Source organism: Jaculus jaculus, chromosome Y, assembly GCF_020740685.1.
Source record: "Jaculus jaculus isolate mJacJac1 chromosome Y, mJacJac1.mat.Y.cur, whole genome shotgun sequence".
NCBI lineage: Eukaryota > Metazoa > Chordata > Mammalia > Rodentia > Dipodidae > Jaculus > Jaculus jaculus.
Genome location: NC_059126.1, coordinates 58,484 through 72,925, shown reverse-complemented (window position 1 = coordinate 72,925; position 14,442 = coordinate 58,484). Strand labels below are relative to the sequence as shown.

At 38.4% G+C, this 14,442-nt stretch overlaps 1 pseudogene; it reads left to right on the top strand.

The window, feature by feature from the left end:
* The first annotated feature begins 7,132 nt into the window (after positions 1-7,132).
* Positions 7,133-8,430, top strand: LOC123457075 (annotated as a pseudogene).
* Positions 8,431-14,442: the final 6,012 nt, after the last annotated feature.

Genomic DNA, 14,442 nt, shown 5'->3' with positions numbered 1-14,442 from the left:
ATTGAAATAGCTTCTAAAATCAGACAATAGGGCAGATTGTCATTCTCACATGTGATCTGTTTGAGTCTAAATAGTTACAATCTCATTGAAATGGTAATGCTGCTGTGCTTAAAAGGACCAGTTTCTATTTCTGTCTAGACTCACTGTGGAACTAATAGTGGCCACAATGTGTGCCGCAGGCTTGAACTCCCTTAGGATGCTTTGTTTATTTTCAGTGGATGACTAGAGTTCATTTGTTATGTCATGTTTACCCCCTTCTGCCTCACAAATTCCCTACAGCTTTTCCTATATAAAATTTCCCAAACTACCCCCAGCTACCAAATCCAGTAGCTCTTGTAAAAACACATAGATCTGTATTGACATTGATTCCACAGAGTGAGACTCTATGGCTGAAGTCCAAACCACAGTAGTTCTGCAGACTCCCTTCCACCACTATGACTATCTTCCCAATGCCAGCACATCATGGGAATAAATATATTTGGAAAGTGAAGTCAATCCCACAATCAGACCATTCACCTCTGAAGTGAAAGCCATTGTGGTTCAGAAGACAAAATGGAAATGTCTGAACCAGTTCTCTGTCACCCCCACCAAGTCAAAATAGATGTCAAGAACACTTTCTTACCCTGGAGAAAGCCACAGCAATTAAAGGCCTAAAAAGTCTCAAAGACACTGGTGGCTGTTGTAGCTCTCTTCAGGAACTGGAGGCATCTTGAAGAAAGCATAGGATTCTCACCGACTTAAGCACTGTCAGCTGCCTAGCTAGATGGGGGCTCACTGCAAGAGCTCATTTGCAAGATTTGGTTATGGAATCCCAGTTAACTGATCTAGGCTGTATATTCACTCCATCCCACTTAATCAAAAAAACAAGATAAAAACAGTATGTGAATCAGCCCTGGTGACAGAGGACTGTAATCTCAGCCACTTGGGAGACTGAGGAAGGGGTAGCACAAGTTGAAGGCCTGCCTGCCTATGTTTACACAATGAGTTCAAGACTAACCCAAGTAATTAGTGAAACTCTCAAAATAAAAATAATTATTTAAAAGCATGGGAATTGTAGCTCAGCTGTAACCTATTTGCCTAGTAGTCATACGGCCCTGAGTTCAGTCCCCAGTACCTTAAAAACAGCACAATAATGAAAAACTAGTTTGTGACATTCATTTTAAGTTCAAGTGCATAGGAGTTTGGAAGACCTTACTCTCGGCAGCACAACAGGAAAAAGTGAACAGACAGAAATTAGTGACTTTTCTTGGGCCATTTGGAGAACTAAGCTTCAAGACAAGCTTGGGTCTTACTTAAATCTACACAAATAGAGGCATCTATTCACCACTGAAAACTCTTAACCTGGACAGAAGCTGCTGGGGAGCATAAACAGCTGTATTTTTAAGTTAGTTCTGATTTAAGTCTATAATCAACAAAAAGCTCCCTTCCCCACTCTCTTTTTGTCCACACAAATATTTTGATGAACCTTCATGAACATTAGTTGGGCTCTTTACAAAACTTGTGATGCATTTATGACCTATGCTTAACATTTGACATTCAATTGTACATTACCATACGTTTAACTGTCATTTTGCTTGTATATATTTACTATGAGCTCTTACCAGCTCATCTCTTAAGTTCATTAGGTTATCTTTAACTGAACTCTCACAAGTTAGAATGCAGAGAGAGAGATGGATAATGGGTGCACCAGGGCCTCTCACCAGTCAGGATGTGTGTGTTCTTACCTTGCTCCTGGAGAGTCAAACTGGGATCCTTTTCACTTTGCTGGTAAACACCTTGACTGCTAAATCATCTCTCCAGCCCAGGGGGTTAATTTCTGCAATCTAATCTTATGTTCAGCTAGAAGACATGCAAGATGCTAGTGCATAAAGTGCTTTCATGCCTGCCTAAGTACTGTCACCCAGTTATGTTTCAATTAGGATGTTCATCAGCCCTTCATACTGTGAATCATTACTTCTAAGAGATTCATCACTACTGTTATTTTGAGAGACTAGAATTTGCCATGCTGTTGCTGAACCAATACATTTTTGCTATGATTAGAATTTCAGTAATTATGTTTTAAAAAAATAATTACCCATCAGTAATTTGAGAGAGGTTAAGTAAATTGTTGAAATAGTTTTTCACAAACGTATAAGTTCTGAAAAGATATTACACTTTGTTTTATGTAGATTTTTATTTAGCTGCTCCCATTTTTCTTTGAATGTTTCCTTAATACACTTAGGACCCAGATCATAGGCATGGAGGATGGAGAGAATGTGACTTGATCTTTTACTTTTCCTTTTCAGTAAGTACCCACTTGTGCTTTGTTTTTATCATGAGGTGATATAGCTAATCACAAGTGGGATTCCAGAAACGAGAGCCAAAAAAAAAAAAAAAATTTCTTTTATAAATTAAGCAGTCTCAGAATTTGCTTTGTTTGTTTTCTTTTCGAGGTAATGTCTCACTGTAGCCAGGCTGATCTGAAATTCACTGTGTAATTTCAGGGTGACCTCAAACTCATGGCAATCCTCCTACCTGTGCCTCTGGAGGAGTGCTGAGATTAAAGGTGTGTGCCACCACTCCAGGCTTACTCTCAGATTTTTTTTTAATATAACAAATGAATATGGACAAAGACCACAGAGAAGCCTTGATTGTCATTAAAATTACTTTTTTCATGGTAAAAATGCATTTAGTATTTATTGTATTCCATTGATTCTTTTAAATTCTATAAATATTCTTATTGATTTAATTACAAAGAGAAAGACAGAGAAGTAAGACAAAGAAAATGGGTATGCCAAGTCCTCTAGCCAGTGCCAACAGACTCTAGATGCATGTGCCACATTGTGCATCTGGTTTTACGTGGGTACTGGGGAATTGAACCAGGAGCTGATAGGCTTTGAAGCAAGCACTGTTACTGCTGTAACATGTCTGTAGCACCCTTTCAACTTTTTTTTTTTAGCTACTTATTGACAACTTTCATAAACAGACAATATACCATGATCATCATCCCCTCACAACATCCTTCCTTTTTCCTCTCCCAACCCCTTCTCTACTGAATTCCTTCTTTTTTCCAGCAAGTCTCTTTTCTGTTTTCATGTCATAATTTTTCCCTCCTATTTTGCACATGTTGTTTACAAAGGAACTGCCACTGTGAGATTATGACCATCATAGCCACTTGGTGTCAAAAATGCAGTATTTTAAGCATTCCTTCTCTACCTTTGGCTCTTATATTCTTTCTGCCACCTATTTTGCAATTGTCCTGAGCCATGGAGGGTTTGATAAAGATGTTTCACTTACTCACATAATTTTTCTCTTGAGATGTCTCATTAAGTAGTTCTGGCTGGCCTCCAGTCTCCATCTGCTGAGACTGGGAATATAGGCATGTTCCAATATGCCCAGCCCAAAGCCATTTTAGGTGAAAGATTTTAGTTGGTAACTTCCAGAGAAGGAAATAGTTATTCCTCAAAATAGATTTTCTAGGAAATATTCTTGCCTCTACAAGTCTTCTAGTGAGGATACCTATTAATGGTTATTCCAGAGTGTAGGACAGAGCAAAAAAGTAGGGGTTAAATAATTCTAGGCCTTTTGCAAGCTTTTTGCAGATTGGTACCTATACCAAGGTGATGGACTTACTAAAGCCTCAGTGAGAGCATGGAAAATTCCAATAGCAAGCCCCCAGTGCCAGGCTCAAGTGCCCAGGTTTGTAATCATGGAGAAGACTGTGGAGACAAGTCTAGCCATAACCAACCCAGCTTTCCCACACGCTGGGCACTTGTATTCTAGTGGATTCTAGTGGAGGTGTTGGCTTCTGGTAGCATAAAGGTTCAGCTGTGCGAATAGACATCCCACATGTAAATCACATTACTGAGTCTCACATTAGGTTAGGTTAACCTCACCTTTGATATCAGCCAACTGAATACTTACCATCTCTCCCAAAATATGAAGATAATTGCCTCTTTTGCTCATAGGAGATTTGGAGGTAATATGTAACCCTTGTCTCTCAGGATTGATAGGTTAACAAACTATGTGGTTGGCTGCCACACTGTGGTAAAACTAGATATCTGGAGCACATATCCTGTTGAATTAGCTGAAGCCATCTTCTGTGACTAACTTGCCACCAAGTTGCTGGTTGATTCTCTTGCAAGATGGCTTACCAGATCATCATGTAACATCCTGCAGCAACAGAACTACCTCAGTCCTGGTGGGAAGGAACTCTTGCTATGGAGCCAATCAATGCAAAATCCTCAGCTCTGCTTGTGTGGTCACTCGCTGCCTAGGTACCAGTAACCAGAGACAGAGCTGAATACTTCCTGCTCAAGCCCCTTGGTTTAGTGCCTCTCAGCAGTGGGTACTGTCTGGTGAGAATTACTGTTTGGTGTCATAAGAAATCTTATGCTTTGCTCTGACTTGAGTAGAACCTTCCATATTCTCCTGCAGATCCCTCTGCCCCCAGTCAATGTGTTGCTAAAGATATCTGCTTGTAGTGACATGGTAGTCAGGAAGAGGAATTATAAGATAAATGAAAATGTTTGTTAGGGAGTCACTGACACAGACAGATGAGAGAGCAAGAACGAGGGAGTGAGAGAGACAGTGGAGCACATGCGAGAGAAAGAGAGAGAAAAAATGGAAGAGAGATGGGAAAGAGAATGGTATGGTAGGCAGTATGGTTAAATTTAGAGGAATGCAAAGCTACTGAAGGGTAGAATAGTTTTGGATTCTATTGCCTCATCTGGCAACTCTTCTTGTGGTACCCAATGTTTTGACAGAAGGGTTTATTTACACTATTTCATAAATTACTGGGAAACTCTTGCTACTCGGTTGGCAAGATATAAATTATATGGTTTAATTGTACATGTTTAAAACCCTGTAATTATTTTTAGAATTATTGATCGAAATCAAAGGAATGCACTCTATTCACTCTTTGTATGAAAAAGGAGCCTTAAACTATCCTCCATGTGTGGATAGCTGGTGTTTCCAGGAGATTGCACAGGAAATGGCCTTGTGGAGTACAGGTAGGTTGTACTATCTTCCCCTGTACCTCTTTTCTTACAGCAGCAGTAGCTTTTTTAAAATTTATATTTGTTTATTGCAGATGGACACAGAGAGAGATTGAGGCAGAGATAGAGAGACAGAATGGGCCCATCAGGAAGTCCAGCCACTGACAGTGAACTCCAGATGTGTTCCACCTTTATGTATCTGGCTAACATGGATCCTGGGGAATCGAGCCTCAAACCAGGATCCTTAGTCTGCACAGCCAAACATAAAGCACTAAGCCATCTCTCCAGCTCTTTTTATTTTATATTTACTTGGCAGCATATGCTTAAATAAATGCTATTAATGGTTAACAATAATTATTTAGCATGTATGACTTTTGGAATTATTTTACATAGGTAAATTACCATTGAGCACTGCAATCTTTGGGCCAGTTATGTAACCTCTATAGGTTACTATTTTCTCAACACTAAATAAGCATCTGAACCATCTTAAGAACTGAAATTACAATCAAATCAAATAATTGTGGAAATCTTTAATATAATACATGTAACAATTAGAGTTGAATAAATATTACACATATTATAACTACACTTAAAAAGTACATATATGCTACAGAATCATGAAGTCTCAGAATGTTAGGTATGGATAAAGAATTTGATGATAATTTCTTATCAGTGCCTAGAATATAAATACATATAAAAGCTATCCTCAGGAAACATTGAACACATTACTTAAACAGCTGGAAAAAGAAAAGAGGAGCCTTGAAAATCAAGTAAAAAACTATGCACTTAAATTAGAGAAAGAATCAAAGGTTTGTTTTCACCCTATAGTGAGCAATTCTTTTGAAGCTGTTATTGATATCTAGTGCTGTCTATAAATCTAGTTGTTATTTTTCACAAAATTTTTTTAAGAACAGATTTCATGCCATATAAAAATCAGAACAGAGGTGAACCATACCATATCAGTTGTCATGGAAGTATGGCTAACCCTTGCTTAGACTGCAAGCCTTACTTTGTATCTTTTATCTAGGCCTACGTCACAACCAACAATGAACACCATTAATACATAGTAGAAATGTGTCAGGTAACTTCTTTTGCTTCCAATTCTAAAGGCCTCCTTAACTTTAAATAATATTTTCACTTTCCTAGGCTTGTTATTTATTTTTATTTTTAAAATATTTTTGGGTAGCAAACTAGAAGTTAGGAGTATAACAGAAAGGGCATATATACACACACACACACACACACACACACATACATACATATATATATATATATATATATATGCACACACACACACATATATATATATAAATATATATATATACACACACACTTATATATGTATGTATATATACACATACATACACATACACAAATATATATAATTATATATTATATATAATTATATATTATAATTATATTATTATATATATATTACATATATATTTAAACAATATATTTATATATTTAAACCATACATACACACACACACACACATATATATACACACACACACACACACACACACACACACACGCACGCACGCACACATACATGTACACATATAGTTTCTTCAAGGTAGTCTCTCACTCTAGCCCAGGCTGACCTGGAATTCACTATGTACTCTCAGGGTGACCTCAAACTCACAGTGATACTCCTATCTCTGACTCCCAAGTGCTGGGATTAAAGGAGTGCGCCACCACCACCCAGCAGGATTTGGTTTTTAGGCAGAAGTTAGGAGTAGAAAAGAAAAAACATTGGGGCGGCATTAGGGGCTGGCTGGAGCCGGGCGACAAGATGGCGGCGTCGGCTGAGTGACCCTCGGTCGGAGCCGGCGGCAGCGGAGGCAGCGGCAGCGCCGCCCCAGATCAGTGCGCGGCCGCCAGCCCGCCACGTCGCCGCGAAAGCGACTGCACGGCGCCGGCCGCGACGAGCGGCCTCTCCTGAGTAGCCGTATGGCCTCGCCAGACTCCCGGCCGAAGAAGCCGAGCGGTCGGCGGGCCGTTCCCCTTGGCCGTTCGCGCCCGAGACGCCGGAGCGGCCGCCGTCGCCCGCCCCGGCCGCCCCCCGCAGCCTCGCCGGACGGGTCGCCCCGGAGGCCGTGATCCCCGCTCAGAGGTGTCGGGCTTGGCCCCAGCCTCCGTCTTCGGCGCAGGATGGCGAGCAGCGGCGGCTCCAGGGCCGAGATGGTCGTGGGAGTGAAGTACAAACTGGTGCGGAAGATCGGGTCCGGCTCCTTCGGGGACATTTACCTGGCGATCAACGTCACCAACGGTGAGGAAGTGGCCGTGAAGCTCGAGGCTCAGAAGGCCAGGCACCCCCAGTTGCTGTACGAGAGCAAACTGTAAGATTCTTCAAGGTGGGGTCGGCATTCCCCACATACGCTGGTATGGACAGGAAAAGGACTGTAATGTGCTAGTCATGGATCTTCTGGGACCCAGTCTCCAAGACCTCTTCAATTTCTGTTCAAGAAGATTCACCATGAAGACTGTACTTATGTTAGCTGACCAGATGATCAGTAGAATTGAGTATGTGCATACAAAGAATTTTATACACAGAGACATTAAGCCACATAACTTCCTAATGGGTATTGGGCGACACTGTAATAAGTTATTCCTTATCGACTTTGGTTTGGCCAAAAAGTACAGAGACAACAGGACAAGGCAACACATCCCATACAGAGAAGGTAAAAATCTCACTGGCCCTGCCCGATATGCTAAGCATCGATGCTCATTTTGGTGTTGAGCACAGCCCCCGAGATGACATGGAATCATTAGGATATATTTTGATGTATTTTATTAGAACCAGTCTGCCATGGCAAGGGCTAAAGGCTGCAACAAAGAAGCAGAAATATGAAAAGATTAGTGAAAAGAAGATGTCCACTCCTGTTGAAGTTTTATGTAAGGGGTTTCCTGCAGAATTTGCTATGTACTTAAACTATTGCCATGGGCTGCGCTTTGAAGAAGCCCGGGATTACATGTATCTGAGGCAGCTATTCCGCATCCTTTTCCCGACCCTGAACCACCAGTATGACTACACTTTTGATTGGACAATGTTGAAGCAGAAAGCCGACAGCAGGCAGCCTCTTCCAGTGGGTAGGGTCAGCAGGACCAAACCCTCACAGGCAAGGAAGCTGACAGAACCAAGAGTAACCTGAAAGGTTTCTAAGCATGAATTGAGGAACGGAAGAAGCAGAACAGATGGTTGGAGTAGCATTTATTTCTCCCCAAATCTAGACATTTTAGTTCATACGTACACTAGCCATTGGTTGTGGACAACCATTTATTTGGTGTAAAGAACTTAATTTCAGTATAAACTGGCTCTGGGCAGCATTGGTGATGCTGTATCCTGAGTTGTAGCTTCTGTAATTGTGAATATTAACTGAGATTGTGAAACATGGTTTTCTATTGCATTTTTTCAAGTGGAAAAGTTACCTAAATGATTGACGCTCAGATTGTTGGGGAAATTGTGCATATGCAATTTTTGTTAACTATTTTATTTGAACTATATTACTTTGAGATCTCATTTCAGAGAATGGCATGAACAGTCTTCAGCCACAGTTGTGGTGGTTGTAAATGCTCACAATTGTGTCTTCTTAGGGTTGGTCCATCGTTGGAGTTTACAAGTTGTTCACTTAAAACATTCTTTAACTGGTGTCTTCTTGTTGCACGCTAGCTGATGTGGTACCAACCAAAGCTTCCAGTATTATAGCATGTGAAAGACTGCCTGCTTACCTGTGCTAGAAATAACAGCATCTAAAGTGAACACTTAAGAAAAACATAGTGACTACTAGATTATTCTTAGGACTCTTAACTGTATAATGTTCTTGATATTTAAAGTAAAGCATATTTGTCACAAATGTAGTTAACATCTTACAACTGAACATGTATGTATGTTGCCTTGATAAATGTAATCACTGTAAACATCTATATGATCTAGGTTTTTGATTTATTTTTAAATGAGAGGTTTTTGTTTACTAGTTCATTAAAAACTCAAAACTTTCTGTAAGGAAATGAGATTTTTTTTTAAGATAAACAACAAAATGCCTTGCTTACTCACTATGAAATAAAGATTATGCAGTTTTTGGATAGATTACTTCAAAAAAAAAAAAGAAAAAACATTGGGTTTTTAAGACATGGATGGTGGGAAACAAAATATGAAACTTTTACAAAGAGGTAAAAAGGAGATAAAATTGTATCCCTAATTGAGAATGTTTTATATGGCTGATTCCCTCGTTATTCTCTATAATAATAATAACTGTAATTCAAACACCACTGTCATAAAGTTCTAGACACTCACAATTATGTATGGTAACAAGTTCTGATCTAGGTAGAACAGTTTTCTTATGGATAGTGTGTGTGTTTATAATTACAGAACATTCTGTTGCATACATTTTCCACAATTTTTTATTAGTTTGCCTTTCAGTGTTCCTTACAATATTGTTGGTGCCAGACAGCAATTTTAACATTGACAGGGCTATTATTTATGGATTCTGGTGACTTAGTTTAAAACACCATATTCATCTCGCATTCACCAAGTGTGGCCGATTATATAGCATTAATATTCCATAAGCATTGTTTGATGTTTAAATAACTAACCTGCACTTATCTTATTTTGGTATGTTTTAAGCTTAGGGGAGGAGTTTAGTTTTCAATGTATTTATTGAAACAAAAACTTCAAAGGATGGCTGAATATATGCATCTGTAGAAAATTCTAAAAGTCTAGAGTGATAGGTTTAGAAATTATTAGCAGATGGATAAATGTATATTATGCAGAAAGAGCTTCATCAGTGTTAGGAATAAAATTCAGAGAGAGGATTGGAGTCCTCAGGTGTAACTACGGAGGCAAGGATGTGGAGGACGTAAGGGGTATGCTGAACATGAAGAGTAATTAATGATAGAGAGTAGCTACAGAGATCAGTCAAAGTTTTCAGAGTAGGAGCTATATTTGTGGATAAGGAGATGTGTAGAAAAGAAATTGAGAAATAAATTTAGGATAATAGCCAGGTCTGGTGGCACACACCTTTAATCCCAGCTCTTGGGAGGCAGAGGTAGGGGGATGGCTGTCAGTCCAAGACCAGTTGGAGACAAAAGAGAAGTAAATTTCAGGTCAGTGTAGGCTAGAATGAGACCCTACCTCAAAACAAAGAGAAAGAAAGAGAGAGAGAGAGAAAGAAAGAAAGAAAAACAGAAAGGAAGGAAGGAAGGAAGGAAAGAAGGAAAAGTTAGGTCTACACTAGGCAAACAGCAGTTGAGCCTCAAGTATTGGCAAAGGACAGTATGCAATGGAGACAAGACAGGATAAATCCTTGTACAAAACTTGTCCTACAATGAACAGTCAGGTCTACCACCTTCCTGGACCTTGCCAATGGAGTGGAAGTAAGCCTCCCCTTGAAGTACAGGTTCCCTCTTGCCCTTCCCCCAACTCGATACTTTGCTACAAGTGTGCTCCTTTCCATACCAGGCAATTCCACTTCCTCTCCAGGTGTGGTGACAATACTACCTTCTCTAGGAAACCTTGACATGATAAAAACACCAGACTGGGGAAGCACTCAAAAGCTGTATTTGAAGTCAGAACTGCATTTTTTTTTTCTGTGTGAAGTTAATGGACCATAATTTCTGTCTTCACCTGGAAGGAGGACGTATCTAATTATAATGCCACTTGTAGTCTTGGCATTCTAAGTGTGTGGATACAGACCCACTATAAACAAAGTCTGGAGTGAAATGCATTCAAGTGGTTCTCAACCCTACTATATGGTTCATGTTATCTTACTGTTTTTCTTTCCTGGTCTCTCCATTATAACTCCATCTTTCTTTCCCTCTCTCCCCCCTCCCCCCCCCCCCCGTAATCTGCTTTTTCCATGGAATTTCTATGTGTCTTTTGTTTCCAATAGCTAGTATTTGTGTTGGTATCATTAAACTCTATGTTATTCCCTCATTCTTCCCTTACATTTACCACTTAATAAAAAAAGTGTCAAATTGCTAATGTTTTAAAACTATTTAATGAAATGAACAAGCAGAAATTTTATTATAGGAATGAGAAGCTCATCAACAGAAAAAATTGTTACAAAACACTGATGAAATTTTTTTAGGGTTAAAAGTAAAGATTTATCCATGAAACATTTATGGATCTTTGTTTGCCAGGCAAACTTATTAAGGTGGCATAATCCTCCACTGCCTGTCCAGGATCATTAAATGTATCACCAAAGACTATTTTAGCTCTTTCCAGGAAGATTTTAATCTATCCCCAGTATAAATGTTAGTAAGGATTTCACTCTAGAGTGAATTGCTGTTCTCTGAAATGAAAAAGTATTCCTGCCATGAGGAAACTATGGTGACTTGAAAAGCTAATGGATGCTTTGCAGTTCCTTCCACAATGAATATATAAATAGATATCTTTTGGGAGATCACTGTAGCTATTTGCTGAGTCTGGTGTTTACACTTGTACTTCTCTCCTTGGCTTCATCTTAGTGTCCATCCACTGTTTGTGTCAGCCGGACATCCATGTGGAATCCCAAAAACTCCATGGTCCTTGTGAAGGACATATGTGTGTTGTGAAGAGATAGGCAGAGTGTAATAGTAAAATAAAATACACTCACCAGAGAGGACATTGGCCACAGACCATCTACCTGATCTCCATTTAGACAGAGGTCATACTGTTTATAAATTTTGGAAACCACAAGCAGCTTTTCCACAGAGATGTTGTCTTTCCAGATGATTGACAGGCCTTTCTGGTTGTCTCTGACAGGTGTAAGTAGTGTGCCTGCCTTTCTTTCTTTCTTTCTTTCTTTCTTTCTTTCTTTCTTTCTTTCTTTCTTTCTTTCTTTCTTTCTTTCTTTCTTTCTTTCTTTCTTTCTTTTATCAGAATGCATCCTGATAACAAGGAAAGAGGTTTAGAGACTTATTCATTATGGTCTTCCAAGCAACTTAAGATTTTATATTTTACAGGACCAAAGATATGACTCAGGTCCCATTCTCCCAACGAGAAATTAAAGTCCATGTAGGTTAGTCCTTGGTTTTACAGGCCTTCGACCATGAAGGAGGAGTCCAGCCCCAAGTCTCCCAAGCTTGCTCACATCTAACAGGTAGGACAAGCCCCTGACATTTTGTCGGATCCTGGTTTGCTCCATGTCAGGACTCTTCTCATGTAGTACAGTTGAGATACTACCTCTGAAGGACTCACAGACATGTTGCATGATTAAGTCAGCTAGAAAAACTGACTAGAGGTTATTCTAATACCTACCAAATTTAAGCTTTAATTTCTGTTCACATAAGCATAATTTTATCAATGGATCTAAGAGATTCTTGAAAATAAATGCTTTTTGTTTACAGAGAAAGTACCCAAGGTCATTCTGTTGCATTGTAAGCAATTACAGATTCTGATTTAATTTAATTGTATGAGGTGATGTCTGTGTTATCCAATTTGCCTGAAACTCTTGGACTCAAGTGATGGTGCTGCCTCAGTCTTCTCTGTAGCTGGAAAAACAGGCAGTGCACCACTGCACAGGGCTTTGTCAGACTGTTCTCCTTGCTACGATTGGTAATTCATTGATTATTCTCTTTCCTAAAACTTTATTATAGATGTTACTTTATTATAGATGTTACTTTATTATAGATGTTACTTTATTATAGATGTTAGTTTATAGCTTTAAGTGCCTATATTAAGAAATTAGAAAGGTCACAAGTAAATGACCTAATGCTTCACCTTAAAGCCTTGGACAAAAAAGAACAAGGAAAACCAAAAATCAGCAGACAGGAAGAAATAATGAAATAGAACCTAAAAAATCAATCCAAAGAATCAATGAAACAAAGAGTTGGTTCTTTTAAAGGATAAACAAGATTGATAAACCCTTAGCAAATCTGACCAACAGAAAGAAAGAAGAAACACAAATTAATAAAATAAGAGATGAAAAAGATAACATCAGAACAGATGCCAGAGAAATTCAAAAAATCATAGTGACATACCATAAAAACATATAGAAAGATAATGTCTACACGGAAGCAGCCTGATTAGCTCTCTACTGCTAAGTAAAGTTCAGTCTAGACTGAAACAAAGTACCTCACGTATGTTCCTTTTGCATGGCATAGAGCTTGGTTGTGTTATAAGAGGTCACTTTGAAATTCATTTTTCCTCTAGCTTTTTTTTTTTAATCTTAGTTTTTATTGACACGTAACATGTAAATGGGATATAGTGTTGTATATATGTTCTGACTTATTTCACTTAACAGAATGTCCACCGGTGACATTCATGTTGTCACAAATAATAAATAATAGAATTCCATTCTTTGTGATGGTGAAGTATATATGTATATATGTTTATATGTATGTATGTATGTATATACATACACACACACATACGTATATTTCACCATCACAAAGAATGGAATGATTGACATACAGAATGGTAAAAATTTAAATAAGAGTGAAAGTAATAAGAAGTAAACATTAGTGGAACTATAAATGACAAATATATAAAACATCCACTAAACAAAACAAAACAAAAAAACCCTACCTTCTTAAATACCAATATAATTTTTTTTGGTTTTGTTTTTATGTATTTTTATTTATTTGACAGCAAAAGACAGAGAAAGAGGACGATAGAGAGAGTGAAAGAGAGAATGGGCACACCAGGGTGTCCAGCCATTGCCAATGAACTCCAGACGTATGTGCCTCCTTGTGCATCTGGCTTACATGGGTCCTGTGGAAAGGAGCCTCCATTGAGGTACGTTCGGCTTCTCAGGGAAGCACATGACCACTAAGCAATCTCTCCAGCCTGGCAAGTATAGTTTTTAAAAAGCAAGAAATGCCAAATAAAGACAATAAATAAATAAACACACTACATCCAATAATTTTTCTTTAGTAGGTGAATTAAACCCACTCACATTTGTTGAAATGATTAATTCCTTTGATTTTAACCCTTTTCTTTTGTATGTAGTGTTTATTTTGTTATTTTCTTTATTTGGTGTTTTTTGAATTATCCTTTTTTTTTACTTTCTTGGAAGTGTCACTCCTCTATAGCACCCTTGATATGCTGTTCTAGAGAAACATGATGCTAACTCATGTGATCATTTCTTTAGATAAGGGTGTTGGAAGGACCTGCAAATCATGAGGACTTTTCTATATCTTCTAAGATATGGATCACAGTTAATCTCTCCAATTTCATAGACATGGCATTCAATAAGGATAAATGACTTTTTTCTTATAATTTGAAGGATTTCTTACATTATAGTTTTAAATTATTTTTATAATATTTATGATTTTGTGAAGGCCTTTCTTTGTCTACAGATCACATTACTTTTTCTGCTGACCCTTTGTACTATTTTTCTTATTTTCAATTTCTTTGCTGCTTCTCCAACCTCAATACCTATGATCAGATTTGTATTAAACTCTGTTCTCTCTTGATCCCTTCAAGATATATCTTAAGTTTGTTTTTGGAGCGAGTCATAGTTTATTATTTTTTTCTCATT